Source organism: Falco punctatus (assembly GCF_963210335.1).
Source record: "Falco punctatus genome assembly, chromosome: 1".
In the NCBI taxonomy this organism is placed as follows: Eukaryota; Metazoa; Chordata; class Aves; order Falconiformes; family Falconidae; genus Falco; species Falco punctatus.
Window position 1 is genome coordinate 28453889 of NC_137580.1, and position 15592 is coordinate 28469480.

The 15592-nt window shown below is 34.4% G+C and overlaps 1 long non-coding RNA gene across 1 annotated transcript in view; it reads right to left on the minus strand.

The window, feature by feature from the left end:
• Nucleotides 1-15592, minus strand: part of LOC308067813 — a 59748-nt gene continuing 44156 nt past the window's right edge. Inside the window, exon 3 of the long non-coding RNA XR_013929747.1 lies at nucleotides 1-15592. This exon is cut by the window's right edge and continues 26516 nt beyond it. This is a non-coding gene — a long non-coding RNA (uncharacterized lncRNA).

A 15592-nucleotide genomic window follows, 5' to 3' on the forward strand; every position in this document is an offset into this window, starting at 1 on the left:
TTGTTTTTTGTTTTTTTTTTTTTGTTTTTTTTGTTTGTTTTTGTTTTTGTTTTTTTTTTTTTTAATAGAGATGGAAGTCCTTTTTGCATTTGGTAAAATGTCTAAAGCTAGACATTTCTACATAATTTTTTCCTTCATTCAATTAATTTTAGTTGGGGATTTTTTTTTCTCTCTCTTTTTTACTGCAAAACTCCCTAGGTATATAGTAAAGACTAAGAAATGCTTCTTCAGTTTTTAAAGGAATGCTGCCAAAGTGGTAATGAGGGGAGAAAAAAAGTTGCTACTATGAGCGTAGCTCAGGTTATTTTTGTTCACTTAATCCTTGCTTTCTACCCATGAAAGCCCAGCCACTTTGAGCGTAGCTCAGGTTATTTCTGTTCACTTAATCCTTGTTTTCTACCCATGAAAGCCCAGCCCCATATATGCATTAACTTTTGGACTCTCCCCATAAGGCTTAGTGGTAGCAGAGACTGAAAGAGAACAAGCCATTTTCTGTCACATTGGCAGAGTAATTCCTTTGGAAAACAACGGTATGATTTACAGTGAGGTTTTAGGCAGGAAGAGTCATGCAAGTAGAGAAGTACTTCTACAAACTGGGTAGCTGAACAACTGAGTAAATAAGAATAATGAATTAAGAAGAATTAGAAATTAATGTAGTTGGAAGGTGACCACAGGATTTTATAGGTGAAATGGTATTATTTTCCCCAGCTATCGTGACGTATATCATGAGATGGTAAATCTTTCCTGTAATTTTTGAGAACAAAGCAGTAGTATGTGCTTATGGTTTAGCAAAGTTTGGACAGTTCCCTAAAGTTATTTTGCTTTTGTACAAGCAGTTCAAACACCTAACACTTCATGTTCTACAGAAAAGCTGGTATGTCTATGTAGTAATTTTAGCTGATTTCTTCTGGCATGGTCTTATTAAGCCTTGTCATTTACAGCTCCAAATTTGGATTGTCCAAGCATTTTAGTATGGTGGACAGTAGCTCATTCTGGATATCTATTAATTTTATTGAGCAAATAATAATGATTTCTAACCATTAGAGCCTGTTTGTTAAATGTAGCTGTCAGAGCCCCACATGCCCTGCCAGACCTCACTGTTCATGCTCCTCCAAGACTGTTCCCCCTTACAGTGGCCCAAGTGAAACTTCAAGATTATCATTGCTGAGCGGGTTTCCTAACAAAAGTTTCTAACTCTTTACATCATGGTATGTAAAGGCCTTCAAGAAATGGATATGAAATTAATAAATCTATTATTTCGAAGCTTCAAAATGCTGCTGGTAAAAATAATATCTGATACAACAATTAAAATGGGGGGGCAGGTGTTGTATTTTTGAGAGGTAACAGTACAGGCTCCAGCAGCTCAATAATTTTTCTGGTATTTTTCTTAGAAATTAGTTTCTCTGTAGCTGAGGAAGGAACTAGGGCCATCTTAGCCTGGTTTTCAGCAACTGCATTACCACAGCTAATCCATCATGCTTCTCTCCAGAAAAGGTAGTTCTGCAGTGCATTAGACACACGTTCTGATTTATCTGATCCTCTTGCCTCTTCTAGCAATATAATAGCTGCAATAGAGTGAAAGGTTAATAGGGGGATTTCTAGTACACTTTATCATAAGTGAACATAAACGTGGATGTAGCTCCAGGAACTGGTGATTTACAGGGGAGGATAAATCAGGTTTTCCTGCTCATTCTGATGTTCTCACTGGAAAGAACATATTAATAATAATTTCAGAAATAAGCAGAAGTGTACTGGAAAAACAAAGATAAAATCGGCATGATTTTTGAGAACGGGAATGAGACCATTTTTAACACGTTAGGGATCCCACCCATTTTTCATTGATCTGAAAACTGTGTGAGCAGCATGACATGGTGACTGATGGAGCAGTATTAAATATAGCAGGAGAGCCCATCAGTACCCCAGAAATGAACTTATAGCTGTGGTTGGATGTGTTTCTTCAGTGGATGAATATAAAGTAAACTAAAAAAAACAAATGTATTTTTTACCCTCTAAATCAGCTGTTTTATTAAACTAAAATATATTTTTAGAAGTATTAAAATTCAGTTTTCTCTAATAAACTATCAACAAATTAATTCCCTGGCATTCAAGAGCTAAGAAGCAAGGAAAATGATTGTCTGCTCAGCATCATGTCTACAGTGATTCTTTTAAAAATTACCATAAAATTATTTATATTTGATCAGGATCGGAGTGCCTTCATTAAGTTCTGTAAAATGTCACCTTTAAAACAAAATGGTAAGAAAAAATTAAGGCAAAAAAGAGGACAAAACCACTGGCTTCATATTATCAATGAAAACCTAATTCTGAATGAATGGCTAGCAAAAGTAAGTGAAAAAGTGAAAGTAAAAGCAGATCCAGGAGTTGAATCCTGCTCCGCTGGACCTCTTCTGTTAGCTAACTGTCTGCAGAATCAGCACTGAATCAGGCTTCTCTTTTTCTACAGGAAAATGGTTGCAAAACATGGAAAGTATATAAAAGTTATTTATGAATGATTTCTGATCCAGTAATGCCAGCAGTATTTTTCTGTTCTATTTTGTTTAAAAACTCTACTGTTTAGGTTACTCAGGAAAGAGTAGGTCAGTTATATTTTAAACCTATGTCAAAGAGAAGAGGTATTTTGATTTTGACTGAGGAGACCAAGCTGAAGTGACTATGGTGGTTAGGAATCAACACAAATTACAGTAAAAGTAAAACATGATTTACATTTTTTCTTGGGAGATAGAGTATTCTTGATGTCTTGGTATTTTTGTAATTAAATGGGATTTTCTTTTTTAAAAGAGATGCCAATCACAGTTTAAACTGGTAATTATGACCATCCCAAATTATTGGGTATATAACCAGGGTTTGCTATCCAGGAGTCTGACAAAATGATCTTCATGATGCAACTTATAAGATACGGATTTACAATTGCTAAGGGAGATATTTTGATGTAAGAAAATCAGGGGAAAATCCTACCTACTGAAGTCTATCAAGAATTACGCCCCTTTAAAACATCATATTATTTTGGATCTGTAAAATGCTAAGAAAATCTTTCAGTCTCTGTAAGTAGCACTTCTGTGAGAGCTGCTATCCTGAAGTTTTTTAAGCACATTGTGAGGAAACTTTATACAAATGGGAAAAATGAAAGTCACGGGTGACTTGCACAAGATCTCATCCTGCACCAGAGATAACTTAGCTATAGGAAATAATAGCTGAAAGATTTCCATGTTGCGAAGATGAAGTCAGAAAATCCTGCAGAAAGCCTTGGCATATGCAAAGTGACCACACTAGAATTTCTTTGCTGCCCTTCCTGTTTGCGTAACATCTGACAAAAGTTCACATGCAAGAATATACATCTGTTTGATTGCATGTCGTACCTTAACTATCCGTATAATAGCTCAATCAGTGTAACCACCTGTATTTTAAAGAAGAATAAAAATATTGCCATGTTGTGCTAAGGCAAGACACAAACCGTAACAGAATATAAATAACTTGATCTTGAATTATAACATTTAAATTGAGATCAATATGTACTAAGAGCCAGAGAAACCTGTGATAAAAAGGTTGTGCAGAGCTTTTCCTTCCACTCGATGTTATATAAGAAGGACCTTATGATGAGGCCTTTTTAACATTAAAAAAACCAAGATATACTGCTTATTTGGGTGTTTGGGTAGAGTCAGGTAAAGGTTGCATGAGAAATAAGTTAATGGACCGAAGTTTATAGCGGTGTGTGTAACTGTCAAATCTCTGTGTAAATTACTGTTCTCTTCTGCTGGCTGGAATGCAAAAATCCAATAAACTGTTAATAAAAATGGAAAGGTCATATGTAAATACTGCAGATCTTGAAAATGAACCAGAAAAATATGACAGTTTGCCCACAAATATAATTTCATATTCTGTTTCAAGATGTGGTGACTAAAGTGGGATACTTATAAAAATATGGTAGGAAAATATTCTATTAAAAAGATATTTGCTTTAGATATGAAAACAAGTGTTTGATCACTAATTGGCTGTTTGTTTCTCCAGCTTAGAAAGAATTTTACTACCTTATTAAAGAAACTAAAAATAAAGACTGATTTAATTATTCTAGTAATTCACCAAGAACATTTACATTGGAATACATATTTGGTCTTTTCAGTTCACCTAAGCATCTTCTTGTTTATGTATTTTTATTTACACTGAAATATATTGTTAGCATACTTTCTAAAAGAAAAGGTGAAGGATTTTGCAAGAAGCCTGATTTCATGCTCAGAAGACTGGAATTTATACAGGTGCAAGATTCAGTGAAGTCATTATTGCCTGTACTTTTTCCTGAAGAGAATATTATACTTTTATCTTTAAAAACTGAGATTATCCAGATACCTGAGTGATATGCATTTATTTAATTTGAATTAAATAGAAAAAAATATTATTGTAAGCATATTGCTTTGTAAGTCTGTGGCGGCTGATGGAGGCCCATATCACTGTGGACTTTTCCTTCTTTCCTTCTCTCTTTCCATTAAGGATCTAGTATAATTGTATTGGATGATTTCATAGTACTGCTTGCCTATTTAAGAAATTACTATTTTTCTTCTGGGTTGTTAAGCAGTACTACTAAGGGATATCAACCTAAGTATTTGTAACCAGAAGAGATCTTTGTTAAGAAGGCAATTTTCTTTTAGAATGAGCTTCAGGCAGTGGATTAGTTTAGAAATGACCTGTAAGATGAGTGTTTTTCACATTAACAAAAAAACCCACTTCTTACCTTCAAAACAACATCTTGATATCAAAGATGCCCTAAAATCAGAGTGAATACCCACTTATTTTTCTAAAATTATCTAAAAAGATAAATGGTAGCTTTAATCAAGAATAAGATAAAAAGTAAATTGGGAATGACATGGGATATGTAGCTATAGGATTATGTAGTCACAATAACAAACACCTTCTTGGGAACTTGTGTGTAAAGGATTTTTTAATTATATGTCTTTAATGAAGCTTAATTTTAACTGTCATTTAACTGAGTGGTAGACAGCAAAGCTGATTAGAGCCTTTGGACACCGAGGGTACTCCATTCTGTAAAAATCATACAAGAAAATGGGTTTATTTTCAAGTAAAATTTTGCATTTTCCTCAAATATTGTAACTTCTGAAGTACAGAAAATTTAGATCAAGAAAGAGATGAGCTAACCAAACCAAAAGCCTAGACCAGACTCAAACAGTATGTTTTGTTTGGGAGATTTACTGGCATATCAGATTGTATATCTGGAAAGGAAGCAGAACAGAACACAACTTCACTACCTACTTCTATTCATTCTTTTAGAAGACCAGATAAAATGTTAGCCTATCATAAAAAGCTTCTGGGTGAAAGTGGTCTCTGAATTTTGTGAGGCTGGATTATACACCTTCACTTATGGATGCCTCATGCTTTGAGTTCTACCAGCAATGCAAACTTATTCTGACTATATACAAAGAAGCATAAAGCCACAGTAGAACTACCTTCACAGGCTCTCGGTAGGCTGGTGCATCCACATAGTACTGCTCAGTATTATGCAGAAATGTAAGGTAGGATTCATCTGGGAGTGTATAAATACCATGATGCAATTTTTCTGCTTCTGTTAGAAGAATAGGGAATATTAGTTTTTACCCCATCCAAGGGAGGTACTGTTAACTCCCAGTTTTCATCTTAAGAAAGCCTGATGATGTTGAATCCTTTTGAAGAGAAATCATAAAAAAGATAAAGGAAAAGATTCACTCCATGTATAGGTATAACAAAATAATTCATTAGTTATGTAAAACCACAAAATTATTAGCAGTATCAAACTGTTCCGTCCTGCTAGCATGTTACACAATCGTGTACATATGGACAAAACCAAACAAAAAATATTTCCTTTGAAAAGTTGATGAATTATTTTGTGTATGTTTAAATGCAGATTTTCACATTTGGATGTGTAAAAATCACTGGAAAGCAACCTAAAGTAATCAGTGTTCATATTTTAATCCCTTGGAGCTGCAGTTTCAGCAATAAAAATGCCACACAGCATATTACTTCAAAAATCTGGTATTTTTATGCAGTTGGAGGTGCCTGTATTTTATTCAGTAAGGTAGATCTGTATACTGGAAAACCTGAGTAGAATTAAATTAACATGTATTCAAATTTTCTCAAAATAAAAAAGTGCATCTCGTTTATGATAAAGAGTTTTAAGGATCTGTGACGTACACTGTCATAAGGATTTGTCGGCTTACTGAGTAATGTGTTGACTGTCACCAGCTCCATAATTAAAAAAATTATTCCAGCTTTTTTCTGCAGAAGGCTTTTGAGAGTCTTGAGCTCAGTGACTTTTACAAACACAGGAAGTGAATTGATCAAATAATCTTCAGAACCACTGTGCTGTCATTTTTTTCATTCTCTGCAATTCTTTTTTCTGTGTGCTAAATCGTGTGGAAGGGAAAGAGGCACATTCTGTAATCTCAGTAACAATAATTGGATTAAACACCTCTTTTTTTTTTTTTTTTTTTTTTTAAGTAACTCTCAGAATTTTTAAAATGTCATGCTTTGAAGAACCATGGGACTATTAAGTGTAAACTTGCAAGTGTTTTCAGTTTCCATTTCTGTGCTGCAGACTTTCAAGCACTATACAAAAAAGTATTTACAAAACATCTAAACAACTATATATTCATGGTGCATAATTAATAACTGCATGGAAGCTGGCGAGCAATATCTTTTAGAACACTTGGGCTGGAAGTGATTGTGACATATGCAAATACTTAGTGGAGTCAGAAGCTCTGGTCTTTTATCCATTTACATTAGAAGTTTAGATGATGCTATCAGTAATATGCAGAGAAACATGATTTGTATTTTTCTATTGTAAAGTGATCATCTTCAAAAACTATACCAAAGCTCACTGCAATCAGTAGAGACTCCTACTCTCTTTAGATGGTACTAGAGAAATTAAATATGTATTGCATGTGCTATAGATTTTTATTCACCTACCAGTGCTATATTAAGTCCTGAATATTGTAGGTCAACCACTGTTTGGCCATTCAGCAAGAATGGACACTGTTGAAAATAAGCTAAGGAAAAGATACCTTGGGAATCTTGAGAATATTTTTTAATATGGAAAGTATCTTGTGGGTATTATTTTATGTAGATTTCAAACTTTCTAGACTTAACATAGTACTTGACTTTAACGACTTTCTTTTCCTTTGACACTTTTCATATTTTCCATTTCTCTGAGTCTCTAGGCAAGCTGGTTAAAGAACTCTGAAAAGCAAAATAAATAAAAAAAGAACCTTGACAGTTAGGCTTTTGTTTTGGTGGGTTTTTTCTCCTACTCAGAGCTCTCACACATTAGTTTTAAAGAATATTAAAACCACCGACTCTATGGTTTTCTGATAATTTGAAAGGCAGTTAGTTGGTGGGCACTGAACAAATGTAGTGCTCACAAATGTAGTGCTCTCCATACTCCTGACTCAGATCTGTTTGTGTACCATACTATCCATAAACTGAAGTGGCTCAGTGGACACCCTTTACTGGATGATTTGTGGAATACCAGACACCACACTGAAAGAGGTTCCACTGTTTGCCGAGAAGATACTTTTATGAGAGACATGCATACATGGAAAGATGAGGCATGCATAGGTTCTAGACAATGTTCCATCATTTTGCCATGAAGATTGTGGCCTGCTTTGTTTTTTTCCTTAGCTTTACTTTTAACTTAGAGAAGATTTAGTTTCATTCCATCTTTGTTTTTCATGCAGAACTATAATGCTAAAATAAGTAATAGTGCATCCTTAGGTGTGGTGTTGCAGCTACTGGGGCTGACACAGAAATGGAACCCAGAATAGTATTACGAAATGTTAAGGGTATAGTTGTTATGAGGAGTAGAAAAAAATCACATAACCATTGCTTGTTTTTTTAAGACTTTATAAAACCAAACAGCTGGGCTCCTAGTCATGTTTTGGTTGAATGTCCTTAATGTTTGTTTTCTTGAATGAAGCAATATTCCCTGAGACTTCAAGTCCTATGGCAAATTTCACTAAACTGGGTGAGCTTTGCAGTCCCCTGAGGTCTTGGGACTGCTGAACTCTGCTCACTGGGTCTGGAAGCTGGTGTTACTGGTGTAGCTGATTTTAAGTCGCAAAACTTGTGGTACAGTACAGGTGTTAAAATGTAAATCTGATTTCTTTCTTAGAATAAAAATAGAAATTTGATATTGAAGGAAACATGCTAACATCCGGGAGGTAATAATTTCTGTTACTAAACAGGGAGGCTGTTTTAGGATAGAGTTGATATTGAAGGAGGTTGATACGTTTCTGTTGCTGCATTTGAGAGTCATGTGTCTTTCAACAGATTTTAATTACATTTTTTTTTTCAGTGAAAAGAATTCAAATTGGTTATAGGAATGTATATCAATGTATATCTAAGAAGCTTTTTTAGTATTAAAAATGGATTTGTGGTCATATAGTTATAGACTTCATTTACAAATTGCTGTAGGTGTAGATCACTTGAAATTAATATCATTAAAATAAATTGGGTAGGGTTAAATTTGGTTTTGTTATTTTTTTTCAAGATCAGCTAACAATGGAGATAAAATGAGTCTGACATCTCTTCCACATATAACTATTTATAAATTACTTTTCTCTGATGTTAGGAGCATAGGTTTACAATAATTCAGAATTCATTACACTAGCCATTGAGTGTGGGGTTTACTCAGAAAGTCTGAATACAATTTCAAATACCACACTCTAGTCATTAGTCAGCAAGGAAAACTGAATGGTGCAAACTATTAGAAAAGGGACAGAGCTGACTCAGAAATATCAGTGTGCCACTGTTTTCCACTGTTTTGCCAGTGTCTTTGAACATTTTGGAGGTTCTGGTCTGTCTGATCTCAAAAAGGGTGTAGCACCACTGGAAAACTTTTCAAAGGAACATCAAGAATGATCAAAAAGTATGACATACTTTTGATAGAAAGGATGACTCAGGATGTCAACTACATTGGCACTATAGCTTGGATTGGAAGTGTGCTTTAGTGAATCTTCAGATTGTTTCCATTTGCCATTCACTTTTTCAGTTGCTGAGTAATCTGGGAAATTACAAGCTGGATTTCCTTCAGATAAAGTACACTGGAAGTTTTCCACTAAGCTTTGAGTTCTCAGTCCCTGAAGCAGTTCTGCAATGGTCCAAAGTAAAAGATCACTAAACACATTTAGTGAGGATGTCAGGCTCTTGGCATTAAATGTTTTGCTCTTCACATCTGCTCCCAGTGTACTGCCTCCTAATGCCACCATATCATTAAGTAGGCAAGGACTCTTCAGTCTGGGAAAAAACCAACTGAGTGAGGAGGGGGAAAATGTTACAGAATTTTATTAAAGAGAAGAGAGAATAAAGAATTGGCTTGAAAACCTTGCTTTGTGATTTTTGCATTAGATGATAACTATTGACTCCATGGCTGCTATCAGTACCAGTTAAAAAGTAAAAATTAACTCAGTGGTTCTTTAACAATTTTTTTCACATATAAAAGTATGTCATATGCATAAAAAACAGAAGGAGAAGACAGAAATCAAGAGAGAGAATTTTACCATAACCATGGTTTATTTTTTCTTTTTCTTTTATATGATTTGTGTTGTTTTTACTGCTGAGTTTCATATTCACTAAGGCTATAAAGAATCTTTTATCTCTGAGCTGTAAACCCACTTACTCCAGCAAAGCCATTCATCTGAACAAGGCTGTATTTGTGGGATTGAGTTTATATTATAGATTCTGTAAACTTCTGTACAAATTGTGTATGACCTACATTCCTTACTGCCTCCCCTTGCTACAATCTGAGGTTATAAAAACTACCAAAGCAAGAGTATTATTACATTACTACCTGATGGTCAGAAAACTTCAGCTTATTTAAAGCGTATGTGGAATATCACTGCTTTCTTTCTCTTTCTTTCTTTCTTTCGTTCTTTCTTTCTTTCTTTCTCTTCTTTCTTTCTTTCTTTTTCTTTCTTTCTTTCATTTCTCTTGTTCCCATTAATACATTCCTTTAAAAGCATGCTTACTTAAACTAATAACTATGATTTAAAGCCTCAGTTTTATGTTTCATAATAGCTTTTCTTCTGAGGCAAGCTTTCATAAGTTTAGTGCAGCACTTGTTCTCTACAACAAATCTGCACCTAATACAAGGAAATTTCTCTCTGCCCTTAGCAAACTTGTTGTGTTGCTCAGAGATGCTTGTGGTGACAGTCGCCGCTGTGTGGCAGGTGTTCCATGATGTTGGATAATAAAATCCCTATGGGAAACTGCATATTCTCTTAATGTTGATACCTTCCTGCCAGCTTCAGCTTTTGAATGATAAATGATGCAATTAAAGTTTTGAGATGTGCATAAAATAACTCACCAGATTCCTGTTAACCCTAAATAGGTCTGTGACATTATGGAATAAATCTGACTGTCTCAGTAAGAATACTTTTTTTTTTTTTTTTTTCCCCCCAAACACGATGTTCTTCATCGCCTCTGAGCAATAAAAGAAAGAAAACAAAGATTTTAAAAGTACCATTTCCAAGGATGCCAAAACTATTGGCCAAAACTGGGAAGATACTGAAAATTCCAGATATCCTTTTCTCTAATTTCTCTCTTAAATGACTGTCTTAATGTTGGTTTTGTGTTTGAACGAAAATAAATTTTATCTACCCATTTAGTTGGGGACTGAAAGTATCCAATAGTTGGTTTTATATCATGATTGGTTTAAAGGAAATCTCATTTTGCCTGTTGCTCTCCTTATTTTGAAGTTATTATCCAATATATGTATAAAATTGGAAACTGTGGCTGTGAGTGACTGAAACAACCTGGTAAAAAGTGATATTAAGGGCATCATATTATTCAACTGTGTGGAAAAATATTAATATTTAGCAGATAACATAAAACTGTATTAGTTCTATTCCCTAAAATTTATTTCCAGGGCTTTAATCCATGGGTCATATGATTTGAAGCTATACTTTTTATATTGTAATTTTTATGTCAATTGCAGGTTTGACTGAAAGCAATTTAGCAAGAGTTTAGGCCAAGAACATTTGTAGATTATTGAGCTTATAGGAAAAGAGAAGAATGCAGCTACCCCACCCTGGGGAGTAGGAAGGCAAGTGTAAAGGGGGAAGACTAATATGACTGATTCCTTCCTTGGCTCAGTGATCAAATACCAACCATATTAAATTCTGAAGGCCCTTGAATTGGATTTTCAGTGTGACATGGGAGATGAATGTTTTCTACATTTGTGGCGTTAGCTTGTGCCATGCCTCATTTCTGGAATACCAGCTGTGGAGCTCTCACCTGGCAGCTTTCATGAATGCAATCTTCATAATAGATGTTACCTCATATTTCCTGTCTTGCTTTGGCAAAGCTCTTATCACTGTTAAGAAGATCAGGATAGATTTTTAATACCATTTTTTATTAAAAAAAAAAACAAACAAAAACACACCACCACACACACACACAAACCCCCCAACAAACCAAAGAAAAAACTCATCACGCCAAACAATTCTACTGACACAGAGTCAGATCAGAAAGAGGGAACCAAAGCACTCAGCCAACCAGAAATCCTGTCAGAAAAAAGTACTTTAACATTGATGATGTGGTTGCCATGTCAATTAACCCAGAATGCCATTAGTATTTTGCTGTTTCATAGACCTAGTTTCCATTACCAACAGTGGCACCATTTCTACTGGAAAACTGGTTGGTTGCATGGGATCTCATTAATTCTCCAGCTGTTTAAGAATCCTGTATCATTATAAAAATTCTCAATATGTTACAGATAATTATTTCTGTTCTCAAAGGTAAAATAGTTTTCTTCTGTGTGTGTCAGTGTCTATGTGTATGCGTGTATGTACGTGAGCATACTTCTACATACACTTGCTAGGAAGTCACTGTTTATAGTGAGATTTTTGCTGGATTTCTCACTTTCCCACATAATAAAGCAAAACAAGATAATATGCTATCCTTTTTTTTTTTTTTTTTTTTTTTTTTAATCAAATTCAGATTTAACTTTAAAGCACCATGCAGAAATCTAGCTAAAGGTAGATACCACTGCTGCAGTTTCTTCAGACTGATTGTGATTTTGCATTTATTTTTGCTTTTATACTTAGCTGTTAAAAAAAAGTTATAGACTTGGTCCAGGTACAAAGTTATCTCTGCCTAAATCCTGGAAGGTAGTCCTTTTTTACCCCTAAAAAGCTAGAAGGTTGACATATCAGCCCTGGATCAAATAATTTTTGCTTATTTAAGTCTCTGTTTGGTGAATATTCCACAAACAGAAAATCAGTGACATTAGTTTGGCAAGAAATCAGTTTGACATTACATTCAAGTAGTATAAAGTTTTATTATTGTATTGCATAGTAATCTGTAATGTCCTACCATTAGGAGAATATATATTTTAATGTCCCCATTCACCAGTTGATATATTTTATATGGAAAAATTCTGATGAAAGAGGAACCAGCTTATAAATAAAACAAAATTTAAGCAAAATTTATTGTTAGTTTATCCTTTGTGGGATAGACAGTTTTATAGGTGTAATTATAGTATTAAACTGTAATTATAACTCATTTTGTTATCACTTCTGTATGTTTATATTCCCAGTTCTTATAGGGCGTGTTATGACAGTACTCACTTGAGATGTTGCTTATAGGAGGCTTTCTCATGATACAGAAGGTGAAAGATGTTTTAAAGAAGCAATAAATTTTTACTTAAAACCTGATGATTCTGGCCCTGGCTTTCTTGTGGTACAGAGGTCACCTTTTTTATTAACTGTGATTGTATTTGATTGAGCTGGAAATCAAAACCACAAGAACATTTAGAAACAGCAATGTAAGAAATACTAAGAAGTATATGGGATTGTCTTTTCCGTTCTTTATTTCCAAAAGAATTGGAACAATAACCTTATGTCAGGTAAAAGGACTGTTATTTGGTTTATGCTTGTAATTCAAGTATGAAGTTAAGCACAAGAACTCTTGCTGAGTCAAGATCTGAAACACCATGTTCCACTTCCCTATTGCTTTTTAAAACATCATTCACCCTTAAAATACTACAGTTTATCATACATGAAAATATCACCAGTATGTGCCCAGTTGCTAAGAGGTCTGCCTTAGAGAAGACAGGTAGCAATTCTTGTCACGCTTTTTGTTTTCTTCCATGAGAAGGTGCAATATAGAAGGTAGTGGCCTGTACTGCTTCTCCTGCTCATAATGAAACCCATAATTTGTAAGGTGTTTTCAAGCAAGTATAATTATGAATATTCTATTATTTATTCTCAGTTTGTGGCAGATATGAATATGTTAATTTAGAAGTGGTTTTTCCAAAGAAGAAAAACACCCAGCTATACAGAATAGCTGTTTTTCAGGGAGGCAGGTCTGTAGGTGGAGACATTAGACCGTATTTTAATTAAAAGCATTTATTCATCTTTTGGAAGAGGGTTTTCATGGCAAAGGCAAGAGGAGCAAGGTACATAGACTGTTACAAAGCTAATTTTTTGTTACCATGATATTACAGGATTTTATGGCTACAAGCACTGAGTAGGTGCACTGCATGCAACTTGTATTATCCTAATTGCAGAGTCACAGACAGTATATGGTTCTTTAGTGGATAACACTATCCTCCAACACATTTTTCTTCAACTATTACCTCCCTTACCCATCTCTTTAGGACAATGATTTGAGTCTGAATCAATGGTCATTACTACATTTTGGTTGGTTAGCTTTTTAATAATGGCAGCTGGTTTCTCATCCTTTTCCCCTTTAACTAAATGCCGCTGATACCATCTTACCCCATGCTGAATTCTAACTGAGGACTTCCGGAAAGTTAGAAAAGATAGGCAGTGTGTAAAAGAAGGTAGGGCAGGTTTTGGTTAAAAGGATCTAGAGCCTGAAGGTGGGGTTGGGAGGAATATCCTTAGAAAAAACATGCTTGAAAATCAGACTTGACCTGGAGGTTGAATTGTTTTGTACCAAGTCATTCATAAAGTCAGGCTCTTCAAAAAGCTTTTGATAGCATAGCTGTTTTACATGTTAGCCTACTACCATACACTTTGTCCTGTATAAATTAAATATTCTTGAAATAAATTTTAATCCCATTTTAAAATATAAATGGGAGAGAGCTATTAATGCTGTTAAGAAGAACATCAAGTTTTATGTTTTGTAAAGACATGGCTAATGTTTGAACTGTGGGTGCACCTATGTATCTGTGAGACATCATGACATAGATGTATTGTATTGAAGATCCAATTAAACCAATATTTAATCTGCAACAGTGAACATAAGGCAATCTACAAGGTATAATATGAAGATCTCATGCAATGATGCTTCCCTGAAACATCGTCGAGATACCAAGTTACTGAGTTATTGAACTGCCTCTTGCTAAAAAGCGATACAAACTATGTGCTTTAGCAGGGCAATTCTGAGATCAGTAACACACTCTAAATTTTACCAGGTGATTTTTATTTCTTGTTGGTGATTACAGAACAAACCTGATAATCAGTCCCAGGATCAGAGAACTAGGGTAACATAATACTTTACTGAATCATAGATAAAACTATGAAATTACAGACTTAATTTTGGCTAATTTCCCTCAGATAGGACTCGTTTTGCCACAAAATGTAGATCTATTAATATTAGTTCTGATCTTCACAGTCCATTTAAAAAACAAAGTGGAATTCTCTTTGTTGCTAATTTTTTCTGTTTTATTTTTGAGTGTGTCCTATATTAGGAATTTTCTCATGACATATTTTGTTGATACATACAATCAGGATACTTCTCTTGCTTTAAATTCTGTGGAGAAGAGCATAGTAAAATATTTAATGTTTACTAATACCACAAAGAAACTGGGAGCTAGAATCCTGGCTTTGTAGATGGTATTCTGGTAAAAGACATATTCTTAACCAACAAGGAAGAACAAATACATAAAACCTAAGAGACATATTGTTCTCTAAGAACAAAAGTACACCTTAAGCACAGATCAAGGTTTAAGGACATTCAGTATAACCCATCACTGGCAAAATTAAAACCTTGAAATAGTAGGTGAACTAACAGCTTTTTGTGTATGTATTCAATTAAAAAAAATTGAGAAAAAAAACCCTACCAGTTTACAGGTATATTAGAATGAGTAAGGACTGAAAAAAAAGTCTTTTGTATAAGAGTAAGGTTTGTTCCAGGCACATGGAAAAAAAAAGACAAGATGCATGAGTGGGTATATAATGAGATAGCAGCTTCATTAAGGTAATTCTTATGGGAATCCCTTGCAATAATTTCATATTTAGTGCAGTTCATGATTCCTCTCTTAACAATTCTTACAGGATAGAAAGCTTCATATCACTTAATGGACAATACTCAGCTTTTACGTGGGACCTTGCTAATTTCCCTTTTTCTGAATTTTTTTCTTTTTTTCTTTCTTTTTTTCTTGGCTTGGTTTTCCTAGATCAGACAGGAAGGGGTTACAGATTCATTCCCAAGATGCTTTTGAGGGTGTTTCACTTTAAGTCCAGTTTCCACTGAAGTTTTTCATAGAACTAGAAGACTAGATGCCCCATGGAATAACAAGACTTACTAGATAGCCAGCTCAGGGACAAAGTCCAAAATTCGTACCCTA